This window comes from Sardina pilchardus, chromosome 13, assembly GCF_963854185.1.
Source record: "Sardina pilchardus chromosome 13, fSarPil1.1, whole genome shotgun sequence".
NCBI lineage: Eukaryota > Metazoa > Chordata > Actinopteri > Clupeiformes > Clupeidae > Sardina > Sardina pilchardus.
The window spans coordinates 29,992,294-30,017,157 of record NC_085006.1 but is presented as its reverse complement, the minus strand read 5'-3'; the positions used below and the strand labels follow the sequence as shown (position 1 = coordinate 30,017,157).

General features: G+C 42.3%; 1 pseudogene; it reads left to right on the top strand.

Annotated features, from left to right (window-relative positions):
- The first annotated feature begins 6,624 nt into the window (after positions 1 to 6,624).
- On the top strand, positions 6,625 to 24,120 carry LOC134099246 (putative nuclease HARBI1; annotated as a pseudogene).
- Positions 24,121 to 24,864: the final 744 nt, after the last annotated feature.

Here is a 24,864-nt window from a genome sequence, read left to right as displayed (position 1 = left end):
GTGAAAAGGGGCAGAAGCAGATTGAACTTTCATACATTGTATATTCTGTATATTGTATAATACTGATGTACTTATATGATACTGAGTAGATGTTCCATATGGTCAGTAACAAATCTTGTTCTTGTATTAATAATCCTTTAATTGTGCCAAATAGACTATCAAAACTTTACTTAATTGGATGTTTAGAGCAGAATATGATGTAAAATATATGCCAATAAACTGCATGCTTACAGCATATTTACATTTCAATGTATTAAGTATTGTAGGTTTTTTTTAATTCAACATTCTTGGTATATCTTTGAATTCATAATATTTAATCATGCCAAATAGACTATCAAAACTTCACTTTTCACAAAGAAAATGGTATCCTTAAAGGGACACTTCACCAATTACATTAAAGGAACACTTCACCGTTTTTTCATATTAAACTACGTTATTCCCTTAACTAAGACGAGTTGATACATACCTCTCACGTTTCAATGCGTGCACTCACTGGCTCTGACTTTGAAAGCACTTAGCTAGCCCAATGCATTCATTAGGATCCAAACAGAGATCCAAACAGAGATGAAGTATGGTGAGACAAAATAAAACGTGGTGCATTTCTAAGCAGGTAAAAGGGATAACTATATTGTGTGGCGGAATAACATTGGGAGCACTTAGACTCTGCGCAGTAATATCCTCACTACAAAGTGAAACTGAAAGTGCAAGAGTGAGGATATTACTGCGCCACACAATATAGTTATCCCTCTTAACTGCTTACAAATGCACCACGTTTTATTTTGTCTCACCCTACCTGGTCGTGTGACTACTCGTGTAACTGTATTTTAATAGGGAAAACATGGAGGTGTTTGGTCGCTTCTAACTTCATCTCCTAATGAATGCATTGGGCTAGCTAAGTGCTATCAAAGTTGCGCCGCGCGCCAGAGCCAGTGAGTGTAGAACGTTGAGATGAGTTGAGAGGTATATCAACTAGTCTTAGTTAAGGGAATAACGTAGTTTAATATGAAAAAACTGTGAAGTGTTCCTTTAAGCTTTGTATCTTTAGAAAACCAGACATGTTTTTGAATGGTCTTGCATCATTCCCTCAGTTTGCCTTGAGATGGGAGAAATACGGATTTTCAATGTTAGACTTCCTGCTTTCAATGATGTAGAAATCATAATTTTACATCATTGAAAGCAGGAAGTCCTATTCATGGGTTACATTGAAATCCGTATTTCTCCCATCTCAAGGCAAACTCAGGGAATGATGCACAACCATTCAAAAACATGACTGTTTTTTTTTTTTTTTTTAAAGATACACAGCTTAATGCTAATTGGTGAAGTGTCCCTTTAACCCTCATGTTGTCCTCAAATCTTACCGACGTTCGTTATCCCTGGGGTCAATTTGACCCCAGCTAAAAAAAACTCTCAAAAAATGATTGAAATTATTTTTTTTACCCAGTTTTTTTGTGGTTGGTACTTAACAAGAGTGTAATAACCACCATCAAAAGCCCTACAAAACAATCCCACCCCCCCACCCCCCTTTATGAACTGTGGAACCCTGGCTGGCAATATGGCCAATCCAGTGTCAACAGCCCAAAGGCTGACTTTTTGGACTTTTTCAGACCTGCCAAAATAACTGATATGTAATATGTACTTGTATATGTAATAATGATAATAAGTACATGTTCTCATACTATTACAATAATAATATCCATAATGTGTCAAATATTCATTTACATGAAACTTGAAGCAAAACAAAAAGTGAACCATATATTTTATGATGTTAAACATTGCTTGGGGTCAAATTGACCCCAAGGACAACATGAGGGTTAAAGGTTGGATTTTTCCACATTATTTAAATTAAGGCCTTGTAGAGAAACTATGCAGGTTTGGCGATTTCTTTGCTGTTTTCTCATTTTACACTTGCAGGTTTCTCTGCAGAGCCTCCCCTACAGCTTTAGCGTGTCTATTTCACAACACTCCTCAATCGGTCAGTCTACCTTTTCATGAGCACTCATGAGTTCTGTTCGTCAGTGCACCGGCCCGCCGACCCAAAGTTGCAAGGGTGTTTTTTTTCCGCTCACAGATGCTAGGTGGAAGCAAAACAGCCACCATTCCACACAATAAAAGACATATAACCGTTCCACTGACTTTGAAGCTGTTCAGTTAAGGTAAATTACTGTAAGTTAAACAAACAAACAAACAAAAACCCCTGCATAGTTCCCCTTTGATTCCAATTTCCACAAGAAAGATGATTTTTTATTCTAGGCTGGGTAAACCCTGCCCGATCTGCCGGCGATTTGGATTTCGCCCTGCAGCTCAGACAGGAAACCTGCACATCTATCTCTCCTACTTCCTGTCCACATCTGCTGGGTCCAATCACCAGGGGCCTCATTTATAAAACTTTGCGCAGGATGTACGCCAGAAGATGGCGTGCGCTCAAAACTCAGAAAGTGCGTGCGCACAGAAATATTCTGATTAATAAAACCGTGCGCACGCACGTTCCACGCCAATTTCCCTTTATAAATCAAGTTCAGCCAGGAATACTCAGAGACATAACTGAAGTTAACAAAGATTTTAATCAGAATAGAAATTAGCAACAATGAGAGTCTTTGGCGTAGGCCCCGTCCTAGGTCCAGGTCACTGAGTGTGCGGACCCTGGCAAATCCTGCCGGAACGAGAAGCAGGGGCGAAGCCTACCCCCAAAAATAAGTTACCCATTGGAAGCTTAGCTGGATCGTCTTCACTGCATGAGGGCGAAGCCTACCCCCAAAAATAAGAAGGTTACTGGAAGCTTAGCTGGATCATCTTCACTGAAATAAAGAACAATATTAAACAGCTTATGTTTTATTATCCTGTTAAACTGAAAGAGCGAGAGAATGTAGGTATATGAAGAAAGTCATAAATTGGCATAGAAGCCTTAGCCGAATGGCATCACTTGACCGTCTTTAGATCTGAAGATCCACAGGGCAGTCCTTAGCTACAGGCCAAGTGATCTCAATGAATATAATGAATGATTAGAAGACATGTGATACTATAAGTAAATGAAAACGACTAACCTGGAAAGGGGCATCAAGAAGGCCTAGCACCCTTTAATTGTTTTGTACGACTGAAGTCGAGTCAGGTCAAGTTGTTGTACGAGTGGAAGGCCCGAGTTGGCCATGAGTCGAAGGCCCGAGTTGGCCATGAGTCGATTGGTACGATTGATGAGGATTGATGATGACTATTGATAATGATTGAGAAGTGATAAGTGATTAATAACAGTTGAGTGATTTCGTGATCGTATGAGACTGAAGAAAGGGCAGTGAGGACATGGGATAATTTACCACTGCTTGGACCCATTATTTAAGGTGCCGGCTGTGCGAGTTGAGGTAATTCTTGGGGTCCAGTATAAAGCAAGAAACTGAGTAAAGTAGAATTGAGTTAAGTAACCACCACCAGTATTTGCAAGTAAAGGTATGAGGATTATGAAATGCTCATTGTTGCTGAGGAAGTGTTTGTATTTACAGAACTATAACCATGTGCCGATAGACAGTGTAGATAGAGTGAGGCTAGAGTGTAAATAGATAGAATGGGGGGCCCCCGAGTTGGCCATGAGTCGAAGGCCCGAGTTGGCCATGAGTCTATTGATATCATTGATGATTGATGATGATGAATGATGATGATGATGATGATGATTGATGATGATGATGATTGATGATTATGATTATGGATGATGATGAATGATTGATGATGATGGATGATGGATGATGATGGATGATGGATGATGATGATGGATGATGGATGATGGATGATGGATGATGATGGATGATGATGGATGATGATGGATGATGATGGATGATGATGGATGATGATGGATGATTTATGATGATGATGATGATGATGATTGATGATGATGATTACGGATGATGATGAATGATAGATAATGATGGATGATGATGGATGATTATGATTACGGATGATGATGAATGATAGATAATGATGGATGATGATGATGGATGATGGTTGATTATGGATGATGTATGATGATGATTGTGATTATGGATGATGATTATGGATGATTGATAAGCTTGCGAGAAAAAATGAGAATGAGGTATACGGGTGGGTAGAAGGCAAGGAAACTTGCTTAAATGAAAATTTACCGGAGAAAGCGTATTGGTGTTAAGGGGATCCATGGCAGATTAGAATCATGATGGTGTAACTCATGACAATGTGCTATGGCTACCAGGGAGAGGTTACCATCCTATAAAGATGAAGCTATCAGACCTGAGAGCAGGTTTGAAGGCGAGTTAACCCTAAGCTCCTTGCTCTCGGAATACCCCTCGAAGGACGACCGATAAAGGTGCATTAGCAGAACGAAATCAGAAACTTTACGAGGTAGCAAAAGGAATCTCATCCGACACGCATTAATGCCTCTGAGAAAGCAAAAGCAAGGACATGCGTAACTATGCGATATGCCAAAACAAACGAGCGAGTAAGTATTTGATGGAACGTTGGCACTTGTGGGCATGTAATTGTAGCCTATGACATTCGAAGGATTTTCACGAGCCGGAAGATACCAACGGTTAATACTTAAAGAGACCCTATGCCACTTTCTGCAGGAGACGATCGCTACTTGTTTACATCTGGAAAACTGGGACGAGAAACCACGCTTGCAATTTATTTAAATATAGCCTATACATGTATAGATATACACGCTAAAGCTGTCGGGGAAGCTCTGCAGAGAAAATGCAAGCATAAAACGAGCGAAAACTAAAAACGAAACCGAAACCAGGTGAAATCGCCAATCCTGTATAGTTTCTCTTTAACCTATGGATATAAGGTGATGCTATGCAATGGAATATGATAGCATGACTAGTTGAATGAACTAATGCAATGACAAGATATATGCTTATGGTCGAGCGATAGTGCATGATCAACATTTGTGAGAGAAACTAATATGGTAGCTCAACACCTGAGTACGCCGCCTGAGGCATGAGTTTAAGAAAAGTCCTGCAATCTGTGCCCCGATTGCCCTCTTTTCATTGGAGATTGTACAATGATTTACAAGTTGTTTACCAAGATAAGCACCTAACGTAGCATGATGCAGTTGACTGGAACGCACCGTGGCTCTTGTATGACTCAATCTGACCGGCCTTGGAGTTTAGTCAGCGACTGTATAATCTTATGAACAGAGGCTACAGTGCAAGGCCGACGTTAGCCTGAGAGAGACCAGACGAATACCTGCGAATGTGGACCTTCTCTGCAGGCCAGACTGGCAAGGCGGCTCCCGTTTCTAGGTAGCCTTCCGCAACTCGACACACGAGAACAATCGCCCATCTGACATAGGGCAGCTCAGCATGATGCGCTGATTGCTCGTACGCTCATACGCCGAGCTTTGAGAGTAGCCTATGCCGAGATGTATAGCATGGATTTGCATACCATGATGAGGAATTTGATTTCACGCCATGAATCAATGCATGACACGCGATACACGATGAAGTCTATGACGTGATGAGAGATTAACTAAACTTAGGCATGGTAGGATAGGCTGCACGTTGAGTAAAATGACATAACGATAATATCAGAACCGAAACCGATGAAAATACGTAACCACAAGTACAACCATAGCTAATTAGTAAGTTAATGTAGGCCTACAGTGGAGAGGCCGGTGAGTTCTAGCCTGGATGGAGCCGAATTTGGCCCAGCCTACATCATTTTCCAGCGGGAAGTTAGGTCTGGCATAGCTCCGTTAGAGCTGAACTATTTTCAACCCAGAGCTGAACATACTGATTAAATTGTCAGGGCAGGCTTTACACGATGATGGACAGATGAACGACAGTGACGTCCACTCCTTGGTTGATTTTGATTGCAACAGAAAAGCTATGGATGCATATTTTTCCATGCAGTTAGGCCTCACTGATTCGCACAACGATTTCTGAACACTTAGACCAACCAATATGTGGTAAAGACCAGAAGATAAAGCCTAGGCTACATTATTGGTTATTTCGTTGCTCTGTTTGGTGAGGTCTATCCAGTGAGTGCAGAGCCATCGCTCTGTATTGGTTGAACACTCCCAGTAATCACAGCTGAATGGATAAGATTCAGACTCACATTCTGACTAGGATTGTGAGAGTCGGCTATACGAGTTCCACTATAAGACGATAAAGTTCGAGCCACATGGTCAAAAGACAGCATGATTGACAGTTACTATGGAGACCGCATGATTGATGTGATGACTTGAGATTACATGGTGATAATTGAAACCTAATCATGATTGTGATGTGATGGCTATGCATCTGGATGAGGCTTAACAAGCTGTAAAGTTTTCCACAATGTTCATGAGTCATGACTACCTGAGAAAGATTTCATTGATTAAAAGGCTGTGAGAATGTCACGCAATGACCGAATGTTGCTGCCTTCAGGCGCCGTGGGATATGCCGAGGTGAATGAATGTCCAAATCGAAGTCTGGGTATTTTGTCTTAGCTGTGTAGGCCAGCAGCTAGTTAAACTGCGACATGGCCTCGTACCTATAGTCGATTAGCGAGTAGACGACGATGCGTGATAATTAAGTAACCTGCGAGTAGAAGTAGATTAATATGAGAATCCGAGACGAATGACGAGCGACGTGCAGGAGCCTACAGCGAGGCCTGTTGCCGATAATGGATTTACTTCCGTGGAAGGAAAGAATTCGAAGAACGCGGATAGACCGCAACAGACTGGAGCAACGCTTCTATGCTGTAGCCGACGGGCCGTCTCCTGGACAGCAAGCCTACCGTAAGACAAACTACCACTACCGACGCCAGTGGAGCATTAAGCGAATCCCACAACACAGCCAACAGAGACGGGCTAATTAGCGAAACCGGGGCCGTGGCAAAATGTCACGAATATTAACTGGAATAACTTTTACACATGCGTTGATTGTAGTAACGCTTGGTGAAGCCGGCGATTATCATTACGAGTTAAAGGTGTAAATGAGCGTAATGCTAAAGTTTAGGTAATCGCGTTGAGTAAGCGTGACGGGCTAACGTGTTAACCGATAGCAGCTAGCTAGTCGAAATCCGTCGTATCATACGCGAATGTGAACATGCCTTTACTGGCTACGCCTGATTAAGATAGTGCAAACAAAACATGGCCTATAACGAGTGTTTGTGGAGAAATGTGAGCTAGGAATGTAGGCCTAGTTGAATCGGCGTTTCTAACGTAAATGTTGTTTGAATTGGGCTAGCCTGAGGTATGAAGATAGACCCTCTCGACGGGTTAGAGCAATTACGGAAGAGTGCGAATTATCCGTGGATTATAAACCGCATGAAAGCGAGAGATTCCCAGATCAGGCTGCATCACATTTGACGCGGGTTGTGAGGGCTTGCAGAAGTCAACAAAGAGTGAGCTATCTAGGCGCATGAAACCAGAGTGCTACGAGGTAAAGATCTTTCAGTAAACTGTTAACTTGCCTCTTCTGCGACGACGCTGTGTTTTCCGCGTCCTGAGTTGGCCTACTGCATTGGTTGTAGGCTAGCCGACTCCCGGTACTCGAGTTCGTAGACTACGTCCGCTAAGAATTTGATGCAACATTGAAATGGCATTAGGAAGTAACGTGTAGCGTGAAGGCGACTATAAGCGAATGAACCGTGACCCTCGTCGTGAGGGAGAACATCGAAAATCGGCACCTGAAAGCAACAAGGCAGGTGCCTGGGCAGAGTCATTAATAAAGCCAATGTAGCCTGGTGATTGGTCGAAGGTAATGAATGAATGACGTATTAAGTATACCCGGCAGAACTACGCTGCAGCTACGCAAGCGCTACATCTCTACTCTACATTTGCGGCACCTGTGCGTACCTCAAGACACACCCATAATTGCTTATAAATATTCAGCGAAACGCCCTTAATGAATATTGATGTCTGTGGACAACATGCCAAAAACAGCGGGAAAGACAAAAAACGCAACTTCATTGACTGTTTGTGGGTTCATAAATGGCGTGAGCAGCCACCGTTTCAGCGGATATCCACTGTCACCTACAACATAACTTGAATGGGTAAAGAATGTTTAGAAATGGTCGAAAAATTTTTACAAATTCTTTTAGGATTTACACACAGGATTTAAACACGATTCGCCCGCACCTACAGTAGAAGCCACCATCGCGCACAGCTCCAGCATTCAGTCTGCGCCCAACGCTGCTACAGTATGTCTCAATATGAATCAGGCCAACATTTGTGAGCAACATGTCCGTGTCACATATATAACTTGGACATTGAGGGAATGAAAATGCTTCCTGTTAACAAAGACACATTTATTTTTACTCGGTGCTCTTATAGCATATGATTGCAGTCAATAGCACGGATCACATTTGGGAAATTAGACTTTGCTGCGTTTTTATTTGCCTGTTCACCGTGTAAGGAAAGTTGATGTAGTTTGGTGATGAAGCAGTTCCACCTCCTAACACGTCTGGCAAAATTTGGCGGAAGGTTGGCTATCCCAGTCCGGTCAGCCAGTGGCAAGAAAGCCGATGCAAGTCAACACTTGCAGCGAGACTGGGCATGATTCGGATGGGTACCTATATAGCCTACCATTTGCAAGCATGTTCGAGCCTTGATGTATTATTGACAAATAACACAACATGCATGAAAGCCATAAGTGGATAATTAACAAAACATATAGCCTATCAACATGTCTTTCTCGCATCAAATAAGATGGAATTTTTTGACGGGCGCACGAAACAACAATCAGTCACGTTTTAGATTTTAAACAGGATTAGGTTAAGGCAGTTATGTCATTGATGCGCGTCATTGCGCGGTGTTATGTTTGTGTTGAACTTCGATTATTGAACCAATTTCGGGTCGTTGTACCTGTTTCCTCCTGAGGTCGCACTTTCTGCTTTTCCCTTTTTTTGTGCGTACGCATGGGTCAGAGCTTGCGTGGAGATGCGCACATTTTACCGCCAAGTTCACTTTTTATAAATACCAAAGCTTGCGTAGAACGAGGCGTACGCATTCTTTTGTGCGTACGCATCGTTTATAAATGAGGCCCCAGGGCTTGAAAACAAAATTATCTTTCAATCGTTCCGTTCCAAACGGTTCAGATATGTTTTTAAACATTTTCGTTCTTGCATTCCGCCACCAAAATATCGTTCCTGAACCGGTTCGGAATGTAAAATATCGTTCGTTCTTATCGTTCCGGCAGTGTTTGGCGGGCCTATCAATTCTATTTTTGTGGCCTATACCTTAGGCCGCGTTCAGACTGCAGACGAATCTGATTCAAATCTGATTCCTTCTCATATCAGATTTTTAGGGCTGTCTGTTCACACTGCCTTTAGCAAGTGTCCAAATCGGATATGGCTCTGTTCAGACTGGGTCACATTAGTAGCAGATCTGACAGGTTGCTGTAGCAACGAAAACAAACGTTTCTGCCATCAGGAGTTAATACATAGAACAAAACTAGGTGAGTGTTCATTGAATGCATGCATTGCATGCGTGTGCGCATTTGCGCGACAGAAACCAAAACTAACCGGTGGCAAGCTCCGCTTCAAACTGTTGGAAGGCTATTTCATTATTTAACGGCATTTAATAGAACAACGTGGATTCTTGCAACTTCCATAGAAACAGAGCAGAAACTGTATAATGCTCTATTTAGCATTGAGTATTGTTAAGTCACGTTTAATATAACATGGTCAAAAGGTATAGCCGTAACGTTGCTCCACAACTGGAAATAGGTGGGCGGTCACGCGCATAGAGTCACATCACGGACAGTCAAATCCGATCTGAGTGTTGGGAGCTGTTCAGACTGAGACGCATCTGTCCATATCCGATACGAATGCGATATAAAACTACCTCCTGGATGTGGTTTGCAACCGTTTTGCTAAAATCGGATTTCCTGTCAGTGTCAGACTTCAAAAGTGACATCTAATTCAAATCTGAAAGGGTTTAAAATCGTATTTTGGCTGGCAATCTGAACGCAGCCTTAGAATAGACGTACTCATTACTATTTGACCTTGATTTACACCGTAGGCCTAGCTAGTCTATGCCCCAAAATAATTAATCACAGGCGGCATCCAAAAACTGGACTATCGATGGGCTATCTATCCCACATAGCCTACAGTTTACCGGCCTATTTCTGGATTAGTGCTAGAAACTCCTTACCTGGTTGTAAGTTTTATCCATATGGAGATCTTCAAAGGCTTGCTCAATAATTCCTATCCCCGTTTATAAGCGAACATGTTATAGCCTGTCTGTTGCTGACAAATAGCCTATCAAATTTCCTATTTAACTCTACATAGCCTATAATTGCGCAAACACTTAAATTCCCGACTTTAAAACGACAAGGCGGGGGTTATGGTGGAAATAGGAAATCGTGACAGCTGCCTGGATTGAGCCTAGCGGGCGACAAAGTGAACGCACAACCGCAAATAGACTTTTTTCCCCCTGACATAGGCTATGCTTTTGTGAAATGTTATAAAAATTTGTAGAGAACGAAAAAAAAACGTTATTCACCGGTTTTATGGATTTCAGAATAATGTTTCTGTTCCGGAACAGTTGAAGACCATTTAGTTTTCGTTTCCGTTCCTCGTAAACTTCCGTTTGTTTTCGGTTTTCGTTCCTTGAACCGGTTCAGAGCCCTGCCAATCACAAACTAGCTTATCCAAAAGGCAGACCCGGATCGTTGGTCTGATTGGTTGACGGACTATCCAAAAACATACAGTAATTTGAATCAGGGGGTCAGGATTTGACTGATTAGCTTCGCCGATTAGCAAGGCACTTCCTCGTCGCTGATTGGTGGCTGTTCCACTCTCAGCTCATGCACGAGCTTAGTGTGGGCACGAGCTCTCCTTCTGTAGGCCTACCTTATGTCAATAAGTAACCTGGCACTTAATTGGCTAAGTAAAACGGCACCGGAAACAAGCCCCTTGAAACGCCATGTTGAAGCCTGAAAAAATCGTTCAATTTTGGCAATTTTCACTAGCCTAGCATTCCCATTGAAATGAATGGGGGCGGGACTTGTTCACTTTCTCCAGTTCTTATAATATCTCCATGATTTGAACTATGTCCATTGATCACACCTCTTGTGCAGTAGAAATAAAGCACAGACTCCCCAGACTAACATTCAATCTTAAAAGATTGATCTTAGTATGGCGACAGCCAGACTGTTTTTATTCCTCTTTTTAGTCAACTTTAGTGTGGGTTCATAAACGTATGAGCACAACTGTATATTATTCTTGCTACTATTATAATGCCACTGCCATTACATTGCACATATCTGTAACATGTTCTTCATACATTGTTCATGTAACGTAGCCATTTACTCTGATCGTATGAGGAACTGCTAGCACACTGCACACATTTGTGTTTAATTTATTACTCTAAACCACCATCTGTAAATCAACTGTTCACTACTGTCTACAGTGCACTATATTTATTGTCCTGTTTATGCACCACCTGTCTATACGTTGTATATCACATGGCACTTTCTGCTTTTTTGCACTTCAGACGCAAACTGCATTTCGTTGTCTTTGTACTGGTACTCTGCACAAAACCACACTGAGTCTAATCTAATCTAATCTTAGTTTGCGTGACAGCCCTGATGGGCGTAATTCTGCTGAACAGGAAGAGAGGCTCGGAGGCCTGTGGTCAGATGACACTGCAGATAAGCCAGCAGAGTGCATCCTCTTGTTCATCACGCCGAGGGGGGAGGCAGATGACTCAACGGACACTCAGACCATGCACTTCACACGCATCTTTCAGCCATAATACAACAGTAGCTGCGTTTCCATTACCCATTAAATTGCGCAAATTAAGAGTTGCGAAAAGAAATGTGCTTAATGGAAACACACACATTTCGAAAAAACTCACATGTTTCGATAAAAAGTTTTTGCGCTCGGGTGAGGTGGTATTTCGAGCGTATCGAAATTTGTATATTTCGCAAAACTGCAATGGAAACACTTTTTTCGCATCTGACGAGTCACGTGATCCAACAACAGGATGTTAGGAGGAACGAAATCGACGAAGAAGACTGCCGACAGGAAGTGGCACCGGGAGAATAATGTAAAACAATATTTTTTTTTTCATTAAAAGTGGCTCGTGTCATTCTAAAATGTTGAATCCACAGCTGTGAACTTGCCGACAACACTTTCTCAAAAACGCTGCATAGGCTACGCAACCGCTCAACTAGTTTTGTTTACCCATAGCAACAACGTTGCTATGCTTTACTGGTTTAACGTGATGAGAACGGTGCTGAAAGAAATCTAGATTCTAGTTTTAGAAACTAATCAACTGGGCTGATCTACGAAATATTCCACTGACATGGCTGTGACATGATTTAAGCATAGGCCTACTACAACAAACTCCTGTGAAATATGTCATTTTTAATTTTATGTTTCTGCCCCACCAAAACGTAGCTACTCCTCATCAGCGTGCCGTGGTGGCAATTTGAATGCATTTAGTGTAGGCTAAATCCCTATGGCTAAATCTGGGTAATGTTGATAACCACCATGTCTCCTAATGACTTTCAGCACGCGAGAATACACGAGATTTTAATTTAGTTAGCCGAATGTAATGGAAACACCGCAATTGCGAAAATTGTGATATTCGACATTAAGACAATATCGACAAAGTTTTTGCGCATATTTGTAATGGAAACGCAGCTAGTGATGAACAACCCTTTTCACATACTTCACACAGTATGGTTATGGTTATTTAGCAGACGCCTTTGTCCAAAGCGGCATAAATTAACAGTGAACAATTACAAAAATAGGGAGAATAGCAATATTATCAATAAAACTGTATAAAACAATCATTTTAAGCACTAACCTAATGAGAAATAAAACAATGAATATTAGAATAGCAATTAAATAAGTCATTCAATCAAACATATAATAACAACTATGGCATGGTAAGGCTAAATATGAGGAGAATAGCAAAAATAAAATGCCAAATTCTATCAATGGACAAATGAAAACAAAACAATACTATTATACAAAACATAACACATGCATATCAAACAAATAATAGTATGCCCTATGAAGAGTGGGGTTCTGAAGATGAAGCCTTTTCATGACTCAGGCAAACCAAAAAAAAACAAAAAACAAAACAAACAAAAACAAAAAAAACAGTTTTTCAGAGGGGTATTTCACAAAAGCAGAATTAAGACATCCAAGATAATCGATAAAGCCAGGTTTGACATAGCTTTCTCTAGTCATCCTTGCTAAACCCGTTTCACTAACGCCAATCCAGGATGAACAGGAGCGTCTATGTCAAGCCAGGTGTAAGATATTCGGGATGTGTGCGCGTTCTCGTTTCTCCCCCAAATAGCTCACGGTTGGAATAAAAAAGACGCAAAAAATAGCGTCTTGCACACAAAGTTAACAACCGCTTTTGATATAGACAACAACGAGGTAAAGTTTTACTTTTTTGGATGGGGAATCATGATTATTTCTGTTACATAGTGGGAGTAGGTGTGTCAGACCAACTGAATGCAAATTTACGTATGCACCCACGTGTGAGAGCTTCCTTGTCTCGGCACGCAACGTCATTAAGAAAGCGCTTGCCTCCGCAAAGATGCACAAAGTATGACTATATATATCTTTATTCTGTCTTTAAACCAAATTAGTTGAAAACACCTTCGAAATATGTCCCCTCCACTTCCAATCAACTACTACAGTAGGCTATTCATCAAACGTCAGTCAAAAAAAGATGCAAACAACGATTTTGTAATTAATTATAAGGCCACCATAATTTAAATGATATCTAAATGGTATTGGGCAGACATTCTGTTGTGTTTTGCGAGTAAATGCAAGTAGCAAATAGTATATAAATGGAATACAGCTCTTTCAAAAATCGCATGCAGGTCTGATTTGAATGACAGCTAGCTGAACCAATCAGATAATGTAATTACCATTAGAATTAACTTATCTTGGCTGTTAGCCTGGTCGGGAGCAGGCTAGCTTCAGAGAATAAATTCCCATGGCAACTTATGTAGCATCTCTTTTGTGAAACCGAGTCAAGGGTAAGTTCATCCAGGATAACCAAAAAATCCCGGCTTAATCCCTTATCTAGGTTTTGTGAAACACCCCTCAGGCAAAATTAGAAGTCACAAAGTTCAGATAATCTTATAATTCAAGTCACAGATACAGAATTGAAAATCCAAACCAAGATCAGGCAGGCAAAATCTCAAGAGCAGATTCAAAGAGTCAGAATCAAAAACAGGCAAGCAAAAAATACAAACTAGGTACTTCCACAGCTGGCACAGATCAGAGGGCAATGAAGACAAACACACTACATGGGTGCCTCTCAACATCTCTCCTCGATCCCACTGATCTATAACTAACACTGGGTAGACTATCCCGATGTTGTCGCCCCACCATTCATTATCTAGATCAGTGAGGACGAGGATCGAGGAAGGAAGGGAGGGTGTATAAAAGACCAAATGAGAGGCACCCATGATCTTACAATGGGCGGACCCCAAACGTCTAGAACAGTGAGTAGTCACCTACTCAGCTTCACCCATAGACTATATATAGGGTGCCTCTCATTATGCCTCCTCGATCCTCGATGCTCGATCCTCGAGGGGCGTTCCCACTGATCTATAACTAACACTGGATAGACTATCCCATTGTTTCCCCCCCATCATTATTTATGTAGATCAGTGAGGATCGAGGCATCGAGGAGCGAGGGAGGACGTATAAACGCTACATGAAACGCACCCTATATATAGAGCTTCACCACTCTCCTCTGCTCAGGACAGCAGAACAGTCACCTACTCAGCTTCACCCATAGACTATATATAGAGCTTCACCACTCTCCTCTGTGCTCAGGTCAGGACAGCACAACAGTCACCTGTTCAGCTCCACAGTAAATGGTGCTCTGTTACTGCAGCATTGGCCAAAGTGAAAACAATATTGGGATATGTGGCCCTGCAGAGCGAAACCACTTGCTTCGGTAAAATCTACAAAATTAAGTTATTGTCAGGGCTGCCAAGTTTCAGAAAAGCGTGAGATGCGTTAAAAAAAATGTTTGACTGTCACACTCAAAGCGTGACACTTGGCAGCTCCGATTAGAGTCGCTTTTTAAAGTGTGAACTTACCAACACAGAGGCAAATAAATGTTACACAGCTCTACCTATAGGACAGTGGCCACGTTTACATGATGTTTTTAATTCCGGGGGGGCAAGTAACAGAGAAGAATGGGTGTTTTTTGACGCACTTTACGTAGACGATTTCGGGCTTTGTTGTCGATGTTATCAAGCGCAGAGAATCCTCTCTCCCATTCTGCCGAAGTAGGTAAAACGTGTTGCCTGCGATGACGAGTTTCTTCAGGCAGTACCCTTCCCTGCATTTATTTCGAGCAGAACTAGTAGTGCCCTGGCCAGAACTAAGGGGGCTGGGCACTACCGGGCCCTATGGTAATTCGAACACTGTAATCTACTGTCACGGTATGCCAGAAGAGGAGAAATCACCTTTTTATGTGGTGTGGACAATGGGAATGACTGCAAATGTGTTGAATCGTGGACGGGTTTAACAGTCAAAACATATGTTTTTCCATGAAATGAGTTCAGGATATGAAACTGTAGACTGTATACTGTCGAATTATGCGAAAACGTGAAATTCAACATTTTAACCCGGAAGTTTGTTTATTGTGTATTTTCTCAAAATAACGTTGTGCGCAAAGCTACTGATTTCGCTCTGAAGGGTCACATATTACATGATTACGTTCTAGAAAAAGGAGAGGTGGAAATCCTGTTTCATGAGTAAAAGGCCTATCACATATCTGTGCCTGACAACCATTACTTTAAACCAGCTGATTCTAATTAGCACAACTCTTCAGCTAGAGCAGCTAATTGATGAGCAGCTAATTGATGAGATCACCAGTGCACAGGTAGAACCAATACTTGATCAGACTTTTACTCTCTGAAGCTGGAGTTTTCCTCCTACTAACTTAATGTAATAATTGTGACCGCTATTGCAATATCATTCACTAACATAGCTAGTAAAGGAAAGTAAAGGAAACTGAATATTGATCCTTCATTTAGGCTGCATTTAGTCTAGTTTCGCCATTACGTACTTTGTCCATTAGATGGTGCAGTGTCTTTCTGCAAGACACACATTCATCACTTCCACACTTCACTTATGAAAACATCAACACAGCCTATGGTTTCAGAGGTCTGCGGCTTGTGTATTCATGGTAGGATGATTTTCACAAATTGTCTCTTTCGATGTCATCCCATTGTGCTCTGACCATTCTGACAGGAGCTCAGTTAGTTAGTCACAACGCTAGGATTCACAATGGTAATGGAAGATATGTGTGGCATTCACTTCACATGGGGGCCCTAACCAGGGGTGTAGCCAGGATTATTTTATAGAGGGGGCCAGCTGGGTCCAGACTTTTTATTGGGGTGGCACTTGAGAACCAAAACTACGATTTGACATAGCTCGTCGCTTGTCGCTGGCAAACGTTCACTCCCATTGAAAATGAACGGCAGCCTGTCGTTTTGTCGCTGTCTCTTGTAGCCTGTGTGACTGCAGGCCAGGGTAACACATCAAAATGTGTCACAAGGGCATGACTCATACAACTGTCACACAAGGAAACCAGGAACACAAGAACGGAGATGCAATTGCTGAAGACTTCTTTAATTTCCTAAATCAAAAGGCCACAATGGGCAAACAATGGAACGCCAAAGTGTAGAAAGCCAAAGACTGGACTAAAGCTCGAACAGTGTCTTCCATGGAACAGAGAATATCACACCAAGACAACTGAAAAGACAAGGACTTACAGAAAATGCAAACTAAAAAGCAAACTGGATACAGGTGACTGCAACTCAGGGGAGGCTGAACGGACTAGGCCTGCCAGTGGAGCCAGAGCTGGAACCCGGACTGAAGTAGATCCAGGGCCTGGAGCCGGAACAGAAGAACGACGTGTGGCTGGTGTGACAACACCATAAAAACAAACAAACAAACAACTAAACTAAAAAAAAAAAAATAACCTCAAGTCAAACTAGTTTTGTGTAATTGCACGTTACTATCAAATTGAGCCTTCACTGCATTCCCACCCCGCAACTCGATGATATCATGTGCCAGAAGGAGAGAGACCAAATCATCATTACTCAATGATGTAGAGTCCAACCCCAACAACTCTTTCAACACACACAAGTTAAGAGTTACTGGCATTAGTTTACCACCACATTCCACCATAATCTCAGCACTAGCAGATTTAGATATATACTTACTCTTCCAAAAAGGCTTGAACATGTCACAACGTGTGATCGGCGCATCTACATTCACAGTTCATGCTTTTTTGGACAAATGTAGATCGCTTTAGCTTCAGCCGAAGCAATCTCCCCAAGGATTACATCAGTTGCATCCTCATTGATAACAGCTATGGCTAACTCTTTTGTCTCTATAGTAACTGTTGTGTCTGCTGTGGTTGTAACTGTAATCTTGTCTAAATACAAATGTACAGACAGATGAGAAAAACATTCCAATTCTCTAATGTCATCACAGTATTTCCCCACACAGTCAAGGAAATGCTTCCAGTTTCATCGGCAATCATTACAACTTTCTGCCGAGTGACACCATCTCCCTGTTGACAACCTTACAGGTCACATTTACCTAAAACACAAAACATTTATTTGTTTAAAACACATTGAACACATTACATGCACATATTACATAACTAGCACATAAATAACAAAATAATATTCCACTCTAGTTCAATCATGACACTTCAAGGCAGTGGTAGTGTAGTGGTTAAGGAGCTGGGCTAGCGTGCAGTAGCTTGAAAGTTGTCAATTCCCGGCTTCCACCGTTGTGCCCTTGAGCAAGGCACTAACCCCAAGTTGCTCCGGGGACAATGTACATATTACATAATGTAATATACATATCTAAGTCACTTAGGACAAAAAGTGTCCACTAAATGTAACATAATGATCACCTAATAACTACACAAAAATACAACTGCAACATTTACCTTCTGAAATTCTCGACAGTCGTGGATATCTTCTTCTCCTGGACCTTCTCCTTCGCTACCTCCAGGAATAAGAAGTCCACGTTTTTGACACAATTAACAACACTCTAGAACTATTAACCAACAGGTCATTTTGACCTGGATTTTGCCGAGAAGGGCTCATGCCAACACAGGAGATCTTCATAGCACTTCTAGCACTTCTGCAAATGAACACATTACATCAAATATTAAGCCCAAGTTCTCAATTAGCTACTAAACTTCACTTTGTACGCATGAAGTTTTCCAGGCAAAAACATACAACAATAAGAACATACTATGATTAATATTATTAATGCTATGGTTACTTAACCTAATTAAAATAACATCATTTTCATCCATAAATCTACCCATTTTTTTCAGCACACTGAAAGAAATTATGCTTGATCACATCAAACACCACCACGCATGAATTTACATTTGCTTGTTGAAGAAAAGCTGTTATTTTTTCTCTTGGCTGCACCCTCAATCATTGGGGACACTTGGTGAAGAAAACCAGTATAACATCCCTCCTCCTTATCAGGGGACTTCAACTTCTTCGCTGGTGAAGCCATATTACCAGGGAAATAATATCTTGGAAATAAACACATAAATCACAAATAAGTCAACAGATGAACTACTCTGCTAAAACTCCTATCTGTCAAAACAACTCTACAATGAGTTAATTCACTGGTCCTTTTCTGTCATGCACTGTCCACTATCACTGTCTAACCATTTCCACTTTCACTTCCAATTTAGCAATTTCCAAATAATCTCTGGAAAATAAGCAGAAAATACAAATAACTAAAATAGCTGAGCCACTCAAAAATGGTGCAGATGTCAAGAGCAGCAGAAATATACCTTTTCTTTGAAACACTCCCCACTTCCACTTCAGATGCGGACCTGCCAGACAGGAAGTGAGCTCATCTCAGCTACCTTTGCATACTGTATATCAAAATCACACTTAGTACATGGACTCATAACCCCATCTGGAGGAATTAGGGTGGCCGAGCTTTGACTAGTGGTGGCTGTGGCCCCCCTGGCCACCACATAGCTCAGTCCCTGGCCCTGTGGGGCCCTAATTGAGTGCCATTCACTTCACATGGGGCCCTATGGGACCATTCGTTATTTATGTACAGGTCCACCAGAGTAAGAGGCGTCTCGTTAAAATTTACATGACCCTCCTCAATGACTCAAGGAAGTTTAAATGACCCTACCTTGACAATTGTTAATTTTTAAGTAATACTGTCTGTCAGCTGAATTAATTTCACAATTATTCAGAAGAATATTTCAACAGTACCCAGACCCCTTCAAAACGAACCGAACTGAGACCACCTCAGGAGATGGTCTCAGTACTGTTTGCTAAAAAGTCAGTGGTACAGTTCGCCTAATCCAGGCATTGTGAACACAAAGCGCACCGGGTGTCAGGGTTGCGACACAGACAAGACCCAAATGCGAGGCAGGACTCAAAACTTACGCGAAACAGATTTACTTCGAACAATAGCACCAACAACCATGACATACATGAAGACAATGACAAGGCAAAGAACACCACAAAACCAAGACCTTAAATACAACACTAACAAGGGGTAACAAGACTGAGTTCTTTTTCTGTTGGTCCACTTAAAGAGGACTGAGTTTGATTCTTTTAAAGGGGACCAGGTGTGAAAACACCCTTACCCCGCGTACACACTGTCTCCGTCCGTCAACGGATCACGGAGGTTGGATCTGCCGTATGTGTATTTGCATACACGTGATGTGATTGGCTGACGGATCCGTCGCTGCCTGAAAAGTTGAACATTTCTCAACTTTCTTGACGGAGGCAACGGAGCTGAAGCGACGGACGGACCCACAATGCATTTCGAGTCCGCCCCATGCAAAGTGAATGAGATCCGTTGACGGACGGAGACAGTTGGCGAGTTCAAGATGGCTGCGCAGCACAAAAACTGCGCAGCACAAGAAGCACGTGGTTAAAAATCTGTCCACGATGGTCTAGATGGGTGTGTTTTCGACTCGGCAGTCGGTATCACATGGCCTCAACTTATCGCGGGAGCAAGGCGGCTGCTCCGCAGCAGAGCAGCAACTTTAGAGGTACTGCGGAGAGCAGCGGAGCCTAGACCCTGCCTTCATGACGTCAGGTCTTTGCCCTAATTGGCTTTTACATCCCTGACGTATGTGCAGGTGTTTAGATGCCTCCTCATATCCACAAGGGTCCGTGCGGGTCCGTGCCTCGTGATTCGTCACATGGTCAAGTCTAGACCACGGGAAGTAGAGAGTGTACAACTTCATAGCAGCGTTTGTATCCCTGCCCCTGCTACCGCCGGCAAATCTCGCTGCTGCAAGAGGTCAACTTGAACGCGCCTAGTGTGAATGCGGCGTTAGTGCTTCCAGCTACGGGTCCATTACTCAGCTAATTAATCGAATAGCTTCACCTGTGACTGTGAGTAGGGTCATGTGGTGCATCAGGGGGGGAGGGGTGGTGAAGATAACCCGGGTTTGCTCAGGCTATTTAAACCCGCGTTCACAGCTTTCACTTGATCGCTATGGCATGCCCTTTTGATAAGAGGCCTGTTGATAATAATTCGTGCAATCCACCGAGAGAGATTGATAAGACCACGACTCGACATCTTGTCTTACCCTGACGACTTCTTGTTGGAGCGATATCGTTTTTCTCGGGAATCCTTAATATATTTATTTAAATAACCTTCTCCAGCCTTACATTGCAAATGTTACAAACCGTGGACCTAGACTAAGTTCACTACAAACTATTTGTATAGCTCTCCGTTTTTTTTTGCGACGGGTAGTTTTCTGTTTAGTGTTGGAGATGCAGAGCATATAGGGAAAGCTACGGTCTGCCGCTCAGTGCGCAAAGTCTGCCTTGCGCTGAAGCGGTTGGTGCACGACTTCATCCGCTTTCCTGGACACAAACCCACGAGGGTCATAAAAATGGAGTTTCACCAACTCGCAGGTTATATGCTTTAAAATGTTTCCAAATGGCGCAGAAATTATTCTTGTTGTTTACTTTTCATCTGGGGTATTATCTATTTCAGAATTCCCGAATGTCATTGGGTGCATTGATGGCACACAAGTGCCCATAAAGGCCCCAGCCATAAATGAGGCCGATTACGTGAATAGGAAAGGCCATCATAGTATAAATGTCCAGGTAGGTATACGCAGCCTATATTGGCCATTTCCAATATCTTCAAGATTGGTTTGTTAATCGCTGTGGATCTTTTTTTTTTTTTATTAGATGATATGTGATGCCTCCTACCTAATCACAAATGTGGAGGCAAAATGGCCTGGTTCGGTCCACGATGCCAGGATGTATTGTGAATCTAATTTGAGCATTAAATTTCAACAGGGTGCGTTGCATTTTTAACATAAACCGCTCACAAAAAGTAAGGAAACTTGACTTTGGCCCATTATATCTCCACTTTAATAATACCAATCACTAAAGTGTTTTATGTCATTTTCATCATTTATTAGTCACCTTTACAATGAGGTACAGCTTGTAGGCATTGGGCTCCCATGGAATGAGCAACACAAGCAAACGTGTAAGTAGTGCCAACGAAAAATGTGCCAAAATGGCCTGTTATGCTGTTGGAATTCACCTTTGTTACTTCAAGCATTGACGATTGCACTCTCCCACAGAAATGAGGAAAACAAAACATGTTAGGCATACATTCGTTCATTTTACACTCAGTGTCAGGGTCCTCAGTAGCATGTAGAGGATCCATATGCAGCCACAACAGCTTGGCACCTTCTTCTCATGCTGGTCACCAACCTGGCTACATTCTGCTGTGGGATGGCATTCCATTCCTTGATAAGGATCTGTTAAGTCAGCCAACCTGGTTCTGTTGGTGACTCTGGCACGTACAGCACGCCCAAGCTGATCCCACAAGTGTTCAAATGGGTTGAGGTCTGGACTTATGTCACGGCAGGCCATTCCATCCTCTCCACTCCCCAAATTCTGGAGGTACTCTCTGATGATCCCAGCTCTATGGGGGCGAGCGTTGTCATCCTGGAGGATGGCATTTGGTCCCATATTCTGGAGATATGGAAGTGCCACTGGCTCCAGAATCTCATCCCGGTATCTAAACTCACCTGGTAGCACTTGAAGCCCAAAACGAGATGTCTGGCAGTGGCAGCAGAACCCTATTACTGGCCATTTTGGCACATTTTTGGTTGCCACTACTCAGACATTTGGCTGTATTGCTCATTCCATGATTGCCCTATGCTTACAAACTATACCTCATTGTAAAGGTGACAAATCAACGATAAAAATGATATGAAACACTTTACTGGTTGGTATTACTAAAGGGGAGATATAATGGGCCAAAGTCAAGTTTCCTTACTTTTTGTGAGCAGTTTATGATAGACCTCATAATTGTTGTGCTTGTGCAAGATAGCTCAAAGTTTGTGTTTGGTCGCAGGGCGATTCGATGGGTATCTCCTTGGGGATCGCGGGTATCCATGTCTCAACTCTAATCACCCCCTATCCTAATCCCGCTCCTGAACCACAGACAACATTCAACCTGGCACACAGCAGAACCCGCATCAGGATTGAAAATACATTCGGGATATTAAAATCCAGATTTCAATGCCTATGTGGATTAAGGGTGTGTCCTGAACGGGCATGTGATGTAATTGTTGCATGGGCCGTCCTACACAATATAGCGGTTCTGTGCAAAGAGATGCCTCCCCCTTTTGACCCGCTCCTCGAGGAGGAACCAATTCCACAAATGTATTTAAGGGCAGGACAAAGGATGCGAGATCACATTTGTAGAAATCAATTAAAAGAAATAAACAAACAACATTTTCGTCAATCTTTTTTATCCTTCAATTGCTGAGGAGAAATTTTCTAATAAGTACCATGAATCGCAATACCCTGTCCACTTTGAATTTCTGGCCATTAACCTCCTTTTATCACCTCTATCAGCAGGTTGATGTAAGTCATCTCCAAATCGGCCTTAGCGATTTCCCGCTGGAGATGCATCCTATACAGCTCTTTAATTGTCATCTGAAATAGAGGGAAATATTGTTTTAACATTCAAGGGAGATATGCTTGGCCAGTAAAGCAAGTAGGCCTAGGTCTTACGTGCTCATATTGGGTTGAGGATGGTGTGGACGGACCCGCTTCCTCGACCACAGTCTGTTAAGAGACAAATGGGTTTGTGATCCCTGCTTAGTTTAGTTTAATTAACTAATGACTTGGAATGGGCAAGAAAAGGGTAGGCCTACCTCAGTCCTTTCAGTTGACCCATCCACGGCCGGATCTATGTTTTCATCGGCCTCCTATCATACAAAGAGCATATTTGCTGAGTAGGCTGAGAGGCGTTTACAAAAGAAATTAGAAGCCTAACAAACTTACATCAACTGGAGCTTCCTCTGTTGTCACCGGCTCTAGTAGCGCCACTACCCCATTTTGATCTGTGAAGTTGACTAATTGTTCACTTTTTGGAATAGAGACACATATACAGGCATACAACTATAAGAAGATTTAGAAAAGTCGCACCGTGGTACGCACACGGTTTGCATATGTGTTCATAGACAAAAAATAAAAATAAAATACAAGAAAAACAGGCCTAAAAACCTACATTCAACCAATGGGGTACTACGAGACGGCCCTGGACTCTCAGAGGAGAGACCACCAGGTATTCCCTCCATGCCAGGGCGCCCGATGTTCATGTCTATAGCCAACTCCGCCGCCGGAGTGAAGATGATAGGGGGGCCAGCTTCCGTCTGCCGACTCTCGGCCTTCTTACAATTGGCTTTTTTTTTTTTTTTTTTTTAAATGTAAGCGGTTATTTAAATGCAGGAGTGACAAAGGTGTTAGGACAATTTAAATTTTACACTGACAAATATATAGGTCAATACGATAGTAGGAAAAGCTTACCGGTTTGTATGACATTTTTATATTTCATTTTTACTTGGTCTGCAGATCGCTTCAGGCCCATCGGAGTACATCTTGGTAGAATGACATGATATGGTAAGAATGTTAAGAAAGCTTAACTGGGATATTAATAGATTCATAGTTAAAATATTTAGGATCATGCTTTTGACATGAAACTTACACATTCACGCGGTCAGCCATCCTCTGCCAAGCTTCAATCCTCTGAATTGCAGAGGCTTTGGTGTTACTTTTTTTAGTAATTATATTTTTATCCTCGTCATAACTCTCCAGGAGGACCTAGAGCTCAATGTCTGTGAAATACGCAGCCCGTTTTGCCATTTTGATCAGGATTTCCATGATCCATACATCACGTCTTTATAGGTTTGGCGTGGACGCGCACAACCCAGTGTTAACCAACCCCGTGTTGATTTGAACTAACTCATAACCGGTGCGGTGGAACCGACAGCTCTGGTTTAGTTGGCTCAGGGTCAATCAACCTAGAGTTCAGCGTTAACTCTGTGTTTGTTAAACCTCCGTTCGTGGAATACCCCTCAGAGTAGCATTCGGAAAATGTAATGTTATGTTAGTGCCAAAGTTTTTTTTGCATAACAAATACAGTTGAAATGAAACCAGGAAGTGATTTGTTGATGTTGTTGCTATTTTCGGGATTCTGATTGCCTAACGTGCGCTCAAACTTCTTGTTACACCACTACCTAAAGGTTTGGTATGCTCTTGACGGCATATACAAGGGTTAGTGTCAACGAAAACTTTTCTGAAAACTGACAAGTGTGCACAATGTTTTTTTTGAAAACGGAGGGAAGGAGATATTCGTTTATCAAAATACCCGTGTGTGTGTGTGAATGTAGCCTCACTTCGCATGGGGCCCTCGCTGTCATTGCAGTTACATTCGTGCTCTTGGACCAGGGAGGAGGCTGTAGGAGCCTTTGTCCCGTACTTGTGAGAATGGAGCTGCAGGTTGCGGTGAACTCTGTTTGTCCCGTACTTGTGAGAATGGAGCTGCAGGTTGCGGTGAACTCCGTTTGTC